Here is an 18,953-nt window from a genome sequence, read left to right as displayed (position 1 = left end):
CGACTTTCAAAGGAGGAGAAAATGTAAAGTAATAAATCAAAAGGTTACTAAAACTAGTAAAAAAATATGGGACTCCTACATATATAAATTGTTGTAGGATTTTCAAATGGCGGCATAGACCACTTCGAAACAAGAAATGAAGCAAGGTTTCTATCACTTGTCTGTAACGCAATTTAAACAAGTTTTCAGTTTCACAAAAATATAAAATCTACCATGATGGATAAAAAAGGTTAATAATGTACCAGAATATCAGATTTCTTTAGGTAATTAAGTTGCTATCTGAGGTGCATATAGATGCACATACTACCCTCGAAGCGTGAAATGGTGGAAATGATTTCGGAATATGTCCATGATGCTTTTTGTAATAATTCTTCAGTTTTGAAAAAAGTGAAAATCTATAGTGATGGATCAAAAGGGAACAAAATTGGTGATTAAATTATATGATTAATAGTTATAAGTTGTTATACGAGATCCAGATGGTCAAACATACAACTTTCGATGCTTGAAATAAAGAAATTCTATTGGAATATCTAAATGATGCTATTTAAGTAAGTTCCCTTTTTAGCAAAAAATATCAACGGCAACGGATCAAAAGTTTATGAAAAGGTGCTAAACATGAATAATTTATGTGGATAACCTCTTCTATTACTTCCATACGGTGGTCGAGACTACTCTTGAAGAATGGAATGATGGAAACGCTATTATAATGTGTTGAATGTCATATTTAAATGAGAACTGAGTTTCAAAGGAGGAGAAAATGTAAAGTAATAAATCAAAAGGTTATGAAAAACTACCAAAAAAATATGTGTCTCCTACATATAAAAGTTGTTGTAGGATTTTCAAATGGCGGCATGGAAAACTTTGAGATAAGAAATGAAGCAAGGCTTCTATCACTTGTCGATAATGCTATTTAAACAAGTTTTTAGTTTCACAAAAATATAAAATCTACCTTGATGGATCAATACGGTTTAAAAAATGTACAAATTATCATATTTTTGTAGGTAGGTTGCTAACTGAGGTGCATATAGATGCACGGACTACCCTCGAAGCATGAAATTGTGGAAACAATTTCGGAATATGTCGATGACGCTTCATTCATAATGGATCTAAAGGGAACAAAATTGGTGATGAAATTATATGATTACTAGTTATAAGTTGTTATATGAGATCCATATGGTCAACCACACAACTTCCGATGCTTGTATGGAAGAAATGCTGGCGGAATGTCTAAATTATGCTATTTAAGTAAGTTTTCTTTTTAGCCAATAAAAAGTGCATGAAAAGGTGCTAAACATGAACAATTTATGTGGATAAGCTATTCTATGACTTCCATACGTCGGTCGAGACTACTCTCGAAGAATGGAATGATGGAAAGGCTGTTATAATGTGTCAAATATCCCATTTAAATGAGTTCCGACTTTCAAAGGAGGAGAAAATGTAAAGTAATAAATCAAATGGTTATTAAAAACTAGTAAAAAATATGTGACTCCTACATACATAAGTTGTTGTAGGACTTTCAAATGGCGGCATTGAGCACTTCGAAAAATGAAATGAAGCAAGGCTTCTATCACTTGTCGGCAATGCAATTTAAACAAGTTTTCAGTTTCGCAAAAATCGAAAATCTACAATGATGGATAAAAAAGGTTAAAAAATGTACCAGAATATAAGATTTTCTTTAGGTAATTAAGTTGCTATCTGAGGTGCATATAGATGCACATACCACCCTCGAAGCCTGAAATAGTGGAAATGATTTCAAAATATGTCGATGTTGCTTTTTTAATAATTCTTCAGTTTTGTAAAAAGTGAAAATCTATAGTGATGGATCAAAAGGGAACAAAATTGGTGATGAAATTATATGATTAATAGTTATAAGTTGTTATACGAGATCCATATGGTCAAACATACAACTTTCGATGCTTGAAATAAAGAAATGATGTTGGAATGTCTAAATGATGCTATTTAAGTAAGTCTTCTTTTTAGCGAAAAATATCAACGACAACGGATCACAAGTTTACGAAAAGGTGCTAAACATGAATAATTTATGTGGATAAGCTCTTCTATTCTTCCATACGGTGGTCAAGGCTACTCTTGAAGAATGCAATGATGGAAACGCTGTTATAATGTGTTGAATGTCCTATTTAAATGAGTACTGAGTTTCAAAGGAGGAGAAAATGTAAAGTAATAAATCAAAAGGTTATGAAAAACTACAAAAAAAATATGTGTCTCCTACATATAAAAGTTTTTATAGGATTTTCAAATGGCGGCATGGAAAACTTTGAAATAAGAAATGAAGCAAGGCTTCTATCACTTGTCGATAATGCTATCTAAACAAGTTTTTACTTTCGCAAAAATAGATAATCTACCTTGATGGATCAATACGGTTTAAAAAATGTACAAATTATCAGATTTTTGTAGGTAGGTTGCTATCTGAGGTGCATATAGATGCATGGACTGCTCTCGAAGCATGAAATGGTGGAAACAATTTTGGAATATGTCGATGACGCTTCATTAATAATGGATCTAAAGGGAACAAAATTGGTGATGAAATTATATGATTACTAGTTATAAGTTGTTATACGAGATCCATATGGTCAACCATACAACTTCCGATGCTTGTATGGATGAAATGCTGGCAGAATGTCTAAATGATGCTATTTAAGTAAGTTTTCTTTTTAGCGAATAAAAAATCGACGGTAATGGATGAAAAGTTTATGAAAAGGTGCTAAACATGAACAATTTATGTGGATAAGCTATTCTATGACTTCCATACAGCGGTCGAGACTACTCTCGAAGAACGGAATGATGGAAAGGTTGTTATAATGTGTCAAATATCCCATTTAAATGAGTTCCGACTTTCAAAGGAGTAGAAAATGTAAAGTAATAAATCAAAAGGTTATTAAAAACTAGTAAAAAAATATGTGACTCCTACATATATAAGTTGTTGTAGGATTTTCAAATGGCGGTATAGACCCGTGACGCCCGGATAATTAGGCTACAGTAATCCCCCGTTAATGACGCCACGTCACCGAAGTTACTGTTGGTAATCCCGCGTTAGTTCAAAAACCAATTCAAATTCAAAATTGAATAAAAGGCAAACATCAAAATTTTCAAACTTTAAAACTAAAATGTTCGCGTTGTTCCCGATGATGCAGAAGTAACTACGGTGGAGGAACCACACTTTTATAAAATGTTTAAATACTCTTAGGTGATTTAAACGGTAGCAGGAACAAATGTTTAAATGGATTTATAATTAATAAAATGTTAAAATATTTCATCTAGGGGTTTAAACTTTGGTAACAGAGGTATAATTAGTAATACTAATTTTGGTACAACTTTTATGTTTTTATAAAACTCAGATAAGATGGGGCTATAAATAAAACAGTAAAGAAAAAAGTAAATAAAAGAAAAGAAAAAAACTACTAAACAAAAACAAAACAAAGACAAAGCCCCCCCGGCCAACCGGCCCAGCTGTTAGCCAGTCCGGCCCAACCGGCCTCGCCCACTCCCCTTATCCTCTGGACCCCGTGACCCTAACCCCACCCAGACCGCACACTCTCCCCCCCACGTCGCCTACTCCCCCCCTCGATCTGGATCGAGATCGAGGGCTCGACCCCTGAGCCACCCGACACCGCTCGTCGTCTCCAGCGCCGCCGCGGCCACCTCGCCCTCGACGGAACGCGTCCTCACCGGCCTGCCTCCTCCGCCATCGCCGGCCTGCATCCTCTTCGCCACACCGTCCCCGTCTCTCCAACTCGACCCCCGCTGCCCCCGTCCCTACGAATCGCGGTGAGGCCCCGCCTCCCTCCACTTTCCCCCGCTCACCGCACTCACCTTCCCCTGCCCGCGATGGCCGGCGCCCCGCGCACCCTTGCACGCGCCCGGGCGCGCGAGCCCGAGTCCCTACAACTCTGTGCTTCCCGCGGTCGGGTCGCGCCCTGGCCGCGCGCCGCCCCGCCCGGCGTGCCACCCGCCCGGGCGCGCCCGAGCTCCGCCTTGCACTGCCGCGATGCTGCTCGCCGCTCCCAACCGCCCCGACGAGCTCCGCCGCGTCGCGCCCCACCGAGTCGCTCGCGCCATATCCCGCCTCCCCACGCGCGCTCGCACCTGGATCCACTGGCCTCTCCGGCCATCGACGCACGCTCGCGGCCGCCGCCGACCCACACTATCCCGCTGCCTCCCTGTTCTACCATGGCCCCGCCCCAACTACTCCGCCCGTGGCCGTTCCCCACTACCGCCTCCTGCCCAGCGCACCTCGCCGCAGCCGCCGGCGCCCGACGCCTCCACTGCCTTGGGCAAGCACCCAAACGGGCTAACGCTCACAGCGCCCGGTCGCCCGATGCCCGCTGCCCACTCACCCGCTAAGGCTTCCCTAGAGCCACTGACCAGGGGGCCCCACACCCCAGAACGAATTTAAAAAAAAAGATAAAAAATTAATTAATAAAAAAATAAAAAATAAAAAATAATTAATTAATAAGTTAATTAATCCTAATTAACTAATCTAATTAACTAGTTAGTTTAATTAAACAATAATTAGATTAGTTAAACCCTAATTAGACTAAATAGTCAATGACGAACGCGACCCACATGTTAGGTTGACCAGGTCAACTGCTGACGTCATGCTGACGTCAGCAAACACTGTTCTGGATAATGTTGATTTAAATAATTAAATAAATCCTAAAATTGATTTAAATCTTTTAAAATTAATATAAAATAAACCGTAGCTCGGATGGAAAAACTTTGTACATGAAAGTTGCTCAGAACGGCGAGACGAATCCGGATACGCAACTTGTTCGTCCGCCACGCATCCCTAGCATAGCGAACACCCAACTTTCCCCCTCCGACCCATCTGTCCGAAAATGTGAAACACCGAGAATACTTTCTCGGATGTTTCCCCCCTTCACCGGTACCACCTCGTACCGCGTTAGGGTACACCTAGCATCACGCTTTGTCATGTCATGCATCGTCTTGCATTTGTTTGCATTATATTTATTGTTTCTTCCCCCTCTTCCCTCGCTAGACACGGAGACCGACGCCGCTGCTACCCAGTTCGACTACGGTGTTGACGACCACTCTCTCTTGCCAGAGCAACCAGGCAAGCCCCCCCCCCCCCTTGATCACCAGATATCGCCTACTCTTCTCCATACTGCTTGCATTAGAGTAGTGTAGCATGTTACTGCTTTCCGTTATTCCTATCCTGATGCATAGCCTGTCCTTGCTACTACTATTGTTACCATTACCTGCTATCCTACAGCTTAGTATAGGATGCTAGTGTTCCATCAGTGGCCCTACACTCTTGTCCGTCTGCCATGCTATACTACTGGGCCGTGATCACTTCGGGAGGTGATCACGGGCATATATTATATACTTTACACAGTTACATTACCTGTGGTACTGTTCGGAGTTGGGGGCTAAAGGGGCAGGTGGCTCCATCCCGGTAGAGGTGGGCCTGGGTTCCCGACGGCCACCGACTGTTACTTTGTGGCAGAGCGACAGGGCAGGTTGAGACCACCTAGGAGAGAGGTGGGCCTGGCCCTGGTCGGTGTTCGCGGATACTTAACGCGTTTAACGAGATCTTGGTATTTGATCTGAGTCTGGCTACTGGCCTATACGCACTAACCATCTACGCGGGGACAGTTATGGGCACTCGACGTCGTGGTATCAGCCGAAGCATTCGTGACGTCAGCGACTGAGTGGCGCGCGCCGGATTGGACCGTAAGCCTGCTCTTGTGTTAAGGGGGCTAGTTCTGCTTCTGGCCGCGTACGCAACGTGCAGGTGTGCAATGGGCGATGGGCCCAGACCCCTGCGCCATAGGATTTAGACCGGCGTGCTGACCTCTTTGTTGTGCCTAGGTAGGGCTGCGACGTGTTGATCTTCTGAGGCCGGGCATGACCCAGGAAAGTGTGTCCGGCCAAATGGGATCGAGCGTGTTGGGATATGTGGTGCACCCCTGCAGGGAAGTTAATCTATTCGAATAGCCGTGATCTTCGGTAACATGACGACTTGGAGTTGTACCTTGACCTTATGAAAACTAGAACCGGATAATTAATAAAACACACCCTTCCAAGTGCCAGATACAACCGGTGATCGCTCTCTCACAGGGCGACGAGGGGAGGATCATCGGTTAGGATTATGCTATGTGATGATACTCGGAGGACTTCAGTCTACTCTCTTCTACATGCTGCAAGACGGAGGCTGCCAGAAGCGTAGTCTTCGAAAGGACTAGCTATCCCCCCCCTTATCCCGGCTTTTTGTAGTTCAGTCCGCATATAATAGCCTTATTCTAGTTGATACCAATGCATACATATGTAGTGTAGCTCCTTGCTTGCGAGTACTTTGGATGAGTACTCACGGTTGCTTTCTCCTTCTTTTCCCCCTATCCCTTCTACCTGGTTGTCGCAATCAGATGTTGGAGCCCAGGAGCCAGACGCCACCGTCGACGATGACTACTACTACTCGGGAGGTGCCTACTACTACGTGCAGCCCGCTGACGGCGACCAGGAGTAGTTTAGGAGGATCCCAGGCCGGAGGCCTGCGCCTCTTTCGATTTGTATCCCAGTTTGTGCTAGCCTTCTTAAGGCAAACTTGTTTAACTTATGTCTGTACTCAGATATTGTTGCGTCCGCTGACTCGTCTATGATCGAGCTCTTGTATTCGAGCCCTCGAGGCCCCTGGCTTGTAATATGATTCTTGTATGACTTATTTTTATTTGTAGAGTTGTGTTGTGATATCTTCCCGTGACTCCCTGATCTTGATCGTACAAGTTTGCGTGTATGATTAGTGTACGATTAAATCGGGGGCGTCACAAGACCACATCGAAACAAGAAACGAAGCAAGGCTTCTATCACTTGTCGGTAATGCAATTTAAACAAGTTTTTAGTTTCGCAAAAATAGAAAATCTACCTTGATGGATCAATACGGTTTATAAAATGTACAAATTATCAGATTTTTGTAGGTAAGTTGCTATCTGACGTGCATATAGATGCACGGACTACCCTCGAAGCATGAAATGATGGAAACAATTTCGGAATATGTCGATGACGCTTCATTAATAATGGATCTAAAGGGAACAAAATTGGTGATGAAATGATATGATTACTAGTTATAAGCTGTTATACGAGATCCATATGGTCAACCATACAACTTCTGATGCTTGTATGGAAGAAATGCTGGTGGAATGTCTAAATGATGCTATTTAAGTAAGTTTTCTTTTTAGCGAATAAAAAATCGACGGTAATGGATGAAAAGTTTATGAAAAGGTGCTAAACATGAACAATTTATGTGGATAAGCTATTCTATGACTTCCATACGGCGGTTGAGACTACTCTCGAAGAATGGAATGATGGAAAGGCTGTTATAATGTGTCAAATATCCCATTTAAGTGAGTTCCGACTTTCAAAGGAGGAGAAAATGTAAAGTAATAAATCAAAAGGTTACTAAAAACTAGTAAAAAAATATGGGACTCCTAAATATATAAATTATTGTAGGATTTTCAAATGGCGTCATAGACCACTTCAAAACAAGAAATGAAGCAACGCTTCTATCACTTTTCGGTAACGCAATTTAAACAAGTTTTCAGTTTCACAAAAATAGAAAATCTACCATGATGGATAAAAAAGATTAAAAAATGTACCAGAATATCAGATTTCTTTAGGTAATGAAGTTGCTATCTGTGGTGCATATAGATGCACATACTACCCTCGAAGCGTGAAATGGTGGAAACGATTTCGGAATATGTCCATGATGCTTTTTTAATAATTCTTCAGTTTTGAAAAAAGTGAAAATCTATAGTGATCGATCAAAATGGAAAAAATTGGTGTTGAAATTATATGATTAATAGTTATAAGTTGTTATACGGGATACATATGGTCAAACATACAACTTTCGATGCTTGAAATAAAGAAATGTTGTTGGAATGTCTAAATGTTGCTATTCAAGTAAGTTTTCTTTGTGAAAAATATCAACAGCAACGGATCAAAAGTTTATGAAAAGGTGCTAAACATGAATAATTTATGTGGATAACCTCTTCTTTTACTTCCATACAGCGGTCGAGACTACTCTTGAAGAATGGAATGATGGAAATGCTGTTATAATATGTTGAATGTCCTATTTAAATGAGAACTGAGTTTCAAAGGAGGAGAAAATGTAAAGTAATAAATCAAAAGGTTATGAAAAACTACAAAAAAATATGTGTCTCCTACATATAAAAGTTGTTGTAGGATTTTCAAATGGCGGCATGGAAAACTTTGAAATAAGAAATGAAGCAAGGCTTCTATCACTTGTCGATAATGCTATCTAAACAAGTTTTTACTTTCGCAAAAATAGAAAATCTACCTTGATGGATCAATACGGTTTAAAAAATGTACAAATTATCAGATTTTTGTAGGTAAGTTGCTATCTGACATGCATATAGATGCACGGACTACCCTCGAAGCATGAAATGGTGGAAACAATTTCGGAATGTCGGTGACGCTTCATTAATTATGGATCTAAAGGGAACAAAATTGGTGATGAAATTATATGATTACTAGTTATAAGTTGTTATACGAGATCCATATGGTCAACCATACAACTTCCGATGCTTGTATGGATGAAATGCTGGCAGAATGTCTAAATGATGCTATTTAAGTAAGTTTTCTTTTTAGCGAATAAAAAATCGATGGTAATGGATGAAAAGTTTATGAAAAGGTGCTAAACATGAACAATTTATGTGGATAAGCTATTCTATGACTTCCATACAGCGGTCGAGACTACTCTCGAAGAACGGAATGATGGAAAGGTTGTTATAATGTGTCAAATATCCCATTTAAATGAGTTCCGACTTTCAAAGGAGTAGAAAATGTAAAGTAATAAATCAAAAGGTTATTAAAAACTAGTAAAAAACTATGTGCCTCCTACATATATATGTTGTTGTAGGATTTTCAAATGGCGGCATAGAGCACTTCGAAACAAGAAATGAAGCAAGCTATCACTTGTCGGTAATGCAATTTAAACAAGTTTTCAGTTTCACAAAAATCGAAAATCTACCATGATGGATAAAAAATGTACCAGAATATCAGATTTCTTTAGGTAATTAAGTTGCTATCTGAGGTGCATATAGATGCACATACTACCCTCGAAGCGTGAAATGGTGGAAACGATTTCGGAATATGTCGATGTTGCTTTTCTAATAATTCTTCAGTTTTGTAAAAAGTGAAAATCTATAGTGATGGATCAAAAGGGAACAAAATTGGTGATGAAATTATCTGATTAATAGTTATAAGTTGTTATACGAGATCCATATGGTCAAACATACAACTTTCGATGTTTAAAATAAAGAAATGATGTTGGAATGTCTAAATGATGCTATTTAAGTAAGTCTTCTTTTTAGCGAAAAATATCAACGACAACGGATCAAAAGTTTATGAAAGGTGCTAAACATGAATAATTTATGTGGATAAGCTCTTCTATTACTTCCATACGGCGGTCGAGGCTACTCTTGAAGAATGGAATGATGGAAACGCTATTATAATGTGTTGAATGTCCTATTTAAATGAGTACTGAGTTTCAAAGGAGGAGAAAATGTAAAGTAATAAATCAAAAGGTTATGAAAAACTACAAAAAATATGTGACTCCTACATATAAAAGTTGTTGTAGGATTTTCAAATGGCGGCATGGAAAACTTTGAAATAAAAATGAAGCAAGGCTTCTATCACCTGTCCAGAATGCTATTTAAACAAGTTTTTAGTTTCGCAAAAATAGAAAATCTACCTTGATGGATCAATACGGTTTAAGAAATGTACAAATTATCAGATTTTTGTAGGTAAGTTGCTATCTGACATGCATATAGATGCACGGACTATCCTCGAAGCATGAAATGGTGGAAACAATTTCAAAATATGTCGATGACGCTGCATTAATAATGGATCTAAAGGGAACAATATTGGTGATGAAATTATATGATTACTAGTGATAAGTTGTTATACGAGATCCATATGGTCAACCATACAACTTCTGATGCTTGTATCGAAGAAATGCTGGTGGAATATCTAAATGATGCTATTTAAGTAAGTTTTCTTTTTAGCGAATGAAAAATCGACGGTAACGGATGAAAAGTTTATGAAAAGGTGCTAAACATGAAAAAATTATGTGGATAAGCTATTCCATAACTTCCATACGGCAGTCGAGACTACTCTCGAAGAAAGGAATGATGGAAAGGCTGTTATAATGTGTCAAATATCCCATTTAAGTGAGTTCCGACTTTCAAAGGAGGAGAGAATGTAAAGTAATAAATCAAAAGGTTATTAAAAACTAGTAAAAAAATATGTGACTCCTACATATATAAGTTGTTGTAGGATTTTCAAATGGCGATATAGACCTCATCGAAACAAGAAACGAAGCAAGGCTTCTATCACTTGTCGGTAATGCAATTTAAACAAGTTTTTAGTTTCGCAAAAATAGAAAATCTACCTTGATGGATCAATATGGTTTAAAAAATGTACAAATTATCAAATTTTTGTAGGTAAGTTGCTATCTGACGTGCATATAGATGCATGGACTACCCTCGAAGCATGAAATGGTGGAAACAATTTCGGAATATGTCGATGACACTTCATTAATAATGGATCTAAAGGGAACAAAATTGGTGATGAAATTATATGATTACTAGTTATAAGTTGTTATACGAGATCCATATGGTCAACCATACAACTTCTGATGCTTGTATGGAAGAAATGCTGTTGGAATGTCTAAATGATGCTATTTAAGTAAGTTTTCTTTTTAGCGAATAAAAAATCGACGGTAATGGATGAAAAGTTTATGAAAAGGTGCTAAACATGAACAATTTATGTGTATAAGCTATTCTATGACTTCCATACGGCGGTTGAGACTACTCTCGAAGAATGGAATGATGGAAAGGCTGTTATATTGTGTCAAATATCCCATTTAAGTGAGTTCCGACTTTCAAAGGAGGAGAAAATGTAAAATAATAAATCAAAAGGTTATTAAAAACTAGTAAAAAAATATGGGACTCCTACATATATAAATTATTGTAGGATTTTCAAATGGCGGCATAGACCACTTCAAAAGAAGAAATGAAGCAACGCTTCTATCACTTTTCGGTAACGCAATTTAAACAAGTTTTTCAGTTTCACAAAAATAGAAAATCTACCATGATGGATAAAAAAGGTTAAAAAATGTACCAGAATATCAGATTTCTTTAGGTAATTAAGTTGCTATCTGAGGTGCATATAGATGCACATACCACCCTCGAAGCCTGAAATGGTGGAAATGATTTCAAAATATGTCGATGTTGCTTTTCTAATAATTCTTCAGTTTTGAAAAAAGTGAAAATCTATAGTGATCGATAAAAAGGGAACAAAATTGATGATGAAATTATATGATTAATAGTTATAAGTTGTTATACGAGATCCATATGGTCAAACATACAACTTTCGATGCTTGAAATAAAGAAATGCTGTTGGAATGTCTAAATGATGCTATTTAAGTAAGTTTTCTTTTTAGTGAAAAATATCAACGGCAACGAATCAAAAGTTTATGAAAAGGTGCTAAACATGAATAATTTATGTGGATAACCTCTTCTTTTACTTCCATACGGCGGTCGAGACTACTCTTGAAGAATGGAATGATGGAAATGCTGTTATAATATGTTGAATGTCCTATTTAAATGAGAACTGAGTTTCAAAGGAGGAGAAAATGTAAAGTAATAAATCAAAAGGTTATGAAAAAGTACAAAGAAATATGTGTCTCCTACATATAAAAGTTGTTGTAGGATTTTCAAATGGCGGCATGGAAAACTTTGAAATAAGAAATGAAGCAAGGCTTCTATCACATGTCGATAATGCTATCTAAACAAGTTTTTAGTTTCGCAAAAATAGAAAATCTACCTTGATGGATCAATACGGTTTAAAAAATGTTCAAATTATCAGATTTTTGTAGGTAAGGTGCTATCTGAGGTGCATATAGATGCATGGACTTCCCTCGAAGCATGAAATGGTGGAAACAATTTCGGAATATGTCGATGACAGTTCATTAATAATGGATCTAAAGGGAACAAAATTGGTGATGAAATTATATGATTACTAGTTATAAGTTGTTATACGAGATCCATATGGTCAACCATACAACTTCTGATGCTTGTATGGAAGAAATGCTGGTGGAATGTCTAAATGATGCTATTTAAGTAATTTTTCTTTTTAGCAAATAAAAAATCGACGGTAATGGATGAAAAGTTTATCAAAAGGTGCTAAACATGAACAATTTATGTGGATGAGCTATTCTATGACTTCCATACGGCGGTTGAGACTACTCTCGAAGAATGGAATGATGGAAAGGCTGTTATATTGTGTCAAATATCCCATTTAAGTGAGTTCCGACTTTCAAAGGAGGAGAAAATGTAAAATAATAAATCAAAAGGTTATTAAAAACTAGTAAAAAAAATATGGGACTCCTACATATATAAATTATTGTAGGATTTTCAAATGGCGGCATAGACCACTTCAAAAGAAGAAATGAAGCAACGCTTCTATCACTTTTCGGTAACGCAATTTAAACAGGTTTTCAGTTTAACAAAAATAGAAAATCTACCATGATGGATAAAAAAGGTTAAAAAATGTACCAGAATATCAGATTTCTTTAGGTAATGAAGTTGCTATTTGTGGTGCATATCGATGCACATACTACCCTCGAAGCGTGAAATGGTGGAAACGATTTCGGAATATGTCCATGATGCTTTTCTAATAATTCTTCAGTTTTGAAAAAAGTGAAAATCTATAGTGATCGATCAAAAGGGAACAAAATTGATGATGAAATTATATGATTAATAGTTATAAGTTGTTATACGAGATCCATATGGTCAAACATACAACTTTCGATGCTTGAAATAAAGAAATGCTGTTGGAATGTCTAAATGATGCTATTTAAGTAAGTTTTCTTTTTAGTGAAAAATATCAACGGAAACGGATCAAAAGTTTATGAAAAGGTGCTAAACATGAATAATTTATGTGGATAACCTCTTCTTTTACTTCCATACGGCGGTCGAGACTACTCTTGAAGAATGGAATGATGGAAATGCTGTTATAATATGTTGAATGTCCTATTTAAATGAGAACTGAGTTTCAAAGGAGGACAAAATGTAAAGTAATAAATCAAAAGGTTATGAAAAAGTACAAAGAAATATGTGTCTCCTACATATAAAAGTTGTTGTAAGATTTTCAAATGGCGGCATGGAAAACTTTGAAATAAGAAATGAAGCAAGGCTTCTATCACATGTCGATAATGCTATCTAAACAAGTTTTTAGTTTCGCAAAAATAGAAAATCTACCTTGATGGATCAATACGGTTTAAAAAATGTTCAAATTATCAGATTTTTGTAGGTAGGTTGCTATCTGAGGTGCATATAGATGCATGGACTGCCCTCGAAGCATGAAATGGTGGAAACAATTTCGGAATATGTCGATGACACTTCATTAATAATGGATCTAAAGGGAACAAAATTGGTGATGAAATTATATGATTACTAGTTATAAGTTGTTATACGAGATCCATATGGTCAACCATACAACTTCTGATGCTTGTATGGAAGAAATGCTGGTGGAATGTCTAAATGATGCTATTTAAGTAATTTTTCTTTTTAGCGAATAAAAAATCGACGGTAATGGATGAAAAGTTTATCAAAAGGTGCTAAACATGAACAATTTATGTGGATAAGCTATTCTATGACTTCCATACGGCGGTTGAGACTACTCTCAAAGAATGGAATGATGGAAAGGCTGTTATATTGTGTCAAATATCCCATTTAAGTGAGTTCCGACTTTCAAAGGAGGAGAAAATGTAAAATAATAAATCAAAAGGTTATTAAAAACTAGTAAAAAAATATGGGACTCCTACATATATAAATTATTGTAGGATTTTCAAATGGCGGCACAGACCACTTCAAAAGAAGAAATGAAGCAACGCTTCTATCACTTTTCGGTAACGCAATTTAAACAAGTTTTCAGTTTCACAAAAATAGAAAATCTACCATGATGGATAAAAAAGGTTAAAAAATGTACCAGAATATCAGATTTCTTTAGGTAATGAAGTTGCTATCTGTGGTGCATATAGATGCACATACTACCCTCGAAGCGTGAAATAGTGGAAACGATTTCGAAATATGTCCATGATGCTTTTTTAATAATTCTTCAGTTTTGAAAAAAGTGAAAATCTATAGTGATAGATCAAAAGGGAACAAAATTGGTGATGAAATTATATGATTAATAGTTATAAGTTGTTATACGAGATCCATATGGTCAAACATACAACTTTCGATGCTTGAAATAAAGAAATGCTGTTGGAATGTCTAAATGATGTTATTTAAGTAAGTTTTCTTTTTAGTGAAAAATATCAACGGGAACGGATCAAAAGTTTATGAAAAGGTGCTAAACATGAATAATTTATGTGGATAACCTCTTCTTTTACTTCCATATGGCGGTCGAGACTACTCTTGAAGAATGGAATGATGGAAATGCTGTTATAATATGTTGAATGTCCTATTTAAATGAGAACTGAGTTTCAAAGGAGGAGAAAATGTAAAGTAATAGATCAAAAGGTTATGAAAAACTATAAAAGAAATATGTGTCTCCTACATACGAAAGTAGTTTTAGGATTTTCACATGGCGGCATGGAAAACTTTGAAATAAGAAATGAAGCAAGGCTTCTATCACTTGTCGATAATGCTATCTAAACAAGTTTTTAGTTTCGTAAAAATAGAAAATCTACCTTGATGGATCAATACGGTTTAAAAAATGTACAAATTATCAGATTTTTGTAGGTAGGTTGCTATCTGAGGTGCATATAGATGCATGGACTGCCCTCGAAGCATGAAATGGTGGAAACAATTTTGGAATATGTCGATGACGCTTCATTAATAATGGATCTAAAGGGAATAAAATTGGTGATGAAATTATATGATTAATAGTTATAAGTTGTTATACAAGATCCATATGGTCAACCATACAACTTCCGATCCTTGTATGGAAGAAATGCTGGCGGAATGTCTAAATGATGCTATTTAAGTAAGTTTTATTTTTAGCGAATAAATTTTTTATCAAAAGGTGCTAAACATGAACAATTTATGTGGATAAGCTATTCTATGACTTCCATACAGCGGTCGAGACTACTCTCGAAGAATGGAATGATGGAAAGGTTGTTATAATGTGTCAAATATCACATTTAAATGAGTTCCGACTTTCAAAGGAGGAGAAAATGTAAAGTAATAAATCAAAAGGTTATTAAAAACTAGTAAAAAACTATGTGCCTCCTACATATATAAGTTGTTGTAGGATTTTCAAATGGCGGCATAGAGCACTTCGAAACAAGAAATGAAGCAAGGCTTCTATCACTTGTCGGTAATGCAATTTAAACAAGTTTTCAGTTTCGCAAAAATCGAAAATCTACCATGATGGATAAAAAAGGTTAAAAATATACCAGAATATCTGATTTCTTTAGCTAATTAAGTTGCTATCTGAGGTGCATATAGATGGACATACTAGCCTTGAAGCGTGAAATGGTGGAAACGATTTCGGAATATGTCGATGTTGCTTTTCTAATACTTCTTCAGTTTTGTAAAAAGTGAAAATCTATAGTGATGGATCAAAAGGGAACAAAATTGGTGATGAAATTATATGATTAATAGTTATAAGTTGTTATGCGAGATCCATATGGTCAAACATACAACTTTCGATGCTTGAAATAAAGAAATGATGTTGGAATGTCTAAATGATGCTATTTAAGTAAGTCTTCTTTTTAGCAAAAACTATCAACGACAACGGATCAAAAGTTTATGAGAAGGTGCTAAACATGAATAATTTATGTGGATAAGCTCTTCTATTACTTCCATACGGCGGTCGAGGCTACTCTTGAAGAATGGAATGATGGAAATGCTGTTATAATGTGTTGAATGTCCTATTTAAATGAGTACTGAGTTTCAAAGGAGGAGAAAAAGTAAAGTAATAAATAAAAAGGTTATGAAAAACTACAAAAAATATGTGACTCCTACATATAAAAGTTGTTGTAGGATTTTCAAATGGCGGGATGGAAAACTTTGAAATAAGAAATGAAGCAAGGCTCCTATAACTTGTCCATAATGCTATTTAAACAAGTTTTTAGTTTCGCAAAAATAGAAAATCTACCTTGATGGATCAATACGGTTTAAAAAAGGTACAAATTATTAGATTTTTGTAGGTAAGTTGCTATCTGACATGCATATAGATGCACGGACTACCCTCGAAGTATGAAATGGTGGAAACAATTTCGGAATATGTCGATGACGCTTCATTAATAATGGATCTAAAGGGAACAAAATTGGTGATGAATTTATACGATTACTAGTTATAACTTGTTATACGAGATCCATATGGTCAACCATACAACTTCTGATGCTTGTATGGAAGAAATGCTGGTGGAATATCTAAATGATGCTATTTAAGTAAGTTTTCTTTTTAGCGAATGAAAAATCGACGGTAACGGATGAAAAGTTCATGAAAAGGTGCTAAACATGAAAAATTTATGTGGATAAGCTATTCCATAACTTCCATACGGCAGTCGAGACTACTCTCGAAGAAAGGAATGATGGAAAGGCTGTTATAATGTGTCAAATATCCCATTTAAGTGAGTTCCGACTTTCAAAGGAGGAGAAAATGTAAAGTAATGAATCAAATGGTTATTAAAAACTAGTAAAAAAATATGTGACTCCTACATATATAAGTTGTTGTAAGATTTTCAAATGGCGGTATAGACCACATCGAAACAAGAAACGAAGCAAGGCTTCTATCACTTGTCGGTAATGCAATTTAAACAAGTTTTTAGTTTCGCAAAAATAGAAAATCTACCTTGATGGATCAATATGGTTTAAAAATGTACAAATTATTAGATTTTTGTAGGTAAGTTGCTATCTGACGTGCATATAGATGCACGGACTACCCTCGAAGCATGAAATGGTGGAAACAATTTCGGAATATGTCGATGATGCTTCATTAATATTGGATCTAAAGGGAACAAAATTGGTGATGAAATTATATGATTACTAGTTATAAGTTGTTATACGAGATCCATATGGTCAACCATACAACTTCTGATGCTTGTATGGAAGAAATACTGGTGGAATGTCTAAATGATGCTATTTAAGTAAGTTTTCTTTTTAGCGAATAAAAAATCGACGGTAATAGATGAAAAGTTTATGAAAAGGTGCTAAACATGAACAATTTATGTGGATAAGCTATTCTATGACTTCCATACGGCGGTCGAGACTACTCTCGAAGAATGGAATGATGCAAAGGTTGTTATAATGTGTCAAATATCCCATTTATATGAGTTCCGACTTTCAAAGGAGGAGAAAATGTAAAGTAATAAATGAAAAGGTTACTAAAACTAGTAAAGAAATATGGGACTCCTACATATATAAATTATTGTAGGATTTTCAAATGGCGGCATAGACCACTTCGAAACAAGAAATGAAGCAAGGTTTCTATCACTTGTCTGTAACGCAATTTAAACAAGTTTTCAGTTTCACAAAAATATAAAATCTACCATGATGGATAAAACAGGTTAATAATGTACCAGAATATCAGATTTCTTTAGGTAATTAAGTTGCTATCTGAGGTGCATATAGATGCACATACTACCCTCGAAGCGTGAAATGGTGGAAATGATTTCGGAATATGTCCATGATGCTTTTTGTAATAATTCTTCAGTTTTGAAAAAATTGAAAATCTATAGTGTTGGATCAAAAGGGAACAAAATTGGTGATGAAATTATATGATTAATAGTTATAAGTTGTTATACGAGATCCATATGGTCAAACATACAACTTTCGATGCTTGAAATAAAGAAATTCTATTGGAATATCTAAATGATGCTATTTAAGTAAGTTCCCTTTTTAGCGAAAAATATCAACGGCAACGGATCAAAAGTTTATGAAAAGGTGCTAAACATGAATAATTTATGTGGATAACCTCTTCTATTACTTCCATACGGTGGTCGAGACTACTCTTGAAGAATGGAATGATGGAAACGCTATTATAATGTGTTGAATGTCATATTTAAATGAGAACTGAGTTTCAAAGGAGGAGAAAATGTAAAGTAATAAATCAAAAGGTTATGAAAAACTACCAAAAAAATATGTGTCTACTACATATAAAAGTTGTTGTAGGATTTTCAAATGGCGGCATGGAAAACTTTGAGATAAGAAATGAAGCAAGGCTTCTATCACTTGTCGATAATGCTATTTAAACAAGTTTTTAGTTTCACAAAAATATAAAATCTACCTTGATGGATCAATACGGTTTAAAAAATGTACAAATTATCAGATTTTTGTAGGTAGGTTGCTAACTGAGGTGCATATAGATGCACGGACTACCCTCGAAGCATGAAATTGTGGAAACAATTTCGGAATATGTCGATGACGCTTCATTCACAATGGATCTAAAGGGAACAAAATTGGTGATGAAATTATATGATTACTAGTTATAAGTTGTTATATGAGATCCATATGGTCAACCACACAACTTCCGATGCTTGTATGGAAGAAATGCTGGCGGAATGTCTAAATTATGCTATTTAAGCAAGTTTTCTTTTTAGCCAATAAAAAGTGTATGAAAAGGTGCTAAACATGAACAATTTATGTGGATAAGCTATTCTATGACTTCCATACATCGGTCGAGACTACTCTCGAAGAATGGAATGATGGAAAGGCTGTTATAATGTGTCAAATATCCCATTTAAATGAGTTCCGACTTTCAAAGGAGGAGAAAATGTAAAGTAATAAATCAAATGGTTATTAAAAACTAGTAAAAAAATATGTGACTCCTACATACATAAGTTGTTGTAGGACTTTCAAATGGCGGCATTGAGCACTTCGAAACAAGAAATGAAGCAAGGCTTCTATCACTTGTCGGCAATGCAATTTAAACAAGTTTTC

The sequence above is a fragment of the Triticum urartu genome, chromosome 4A (assembly GCF_056163025.1).
Source record: "Triticum urartu cultivar PI428250 chromosome 4A, HENAU_Tu73, whole genome shotgun sequence".
Taxonomy (NCBI): domain Eukaryota; kingdom Viridiplantae; phylum Streptophyta; class Magnoliopsida; order Poales; family Poaceae; genus Triticum; species Triticum urartu.
Note: the sequence above shows the minus strand (reverse complement) of the source record.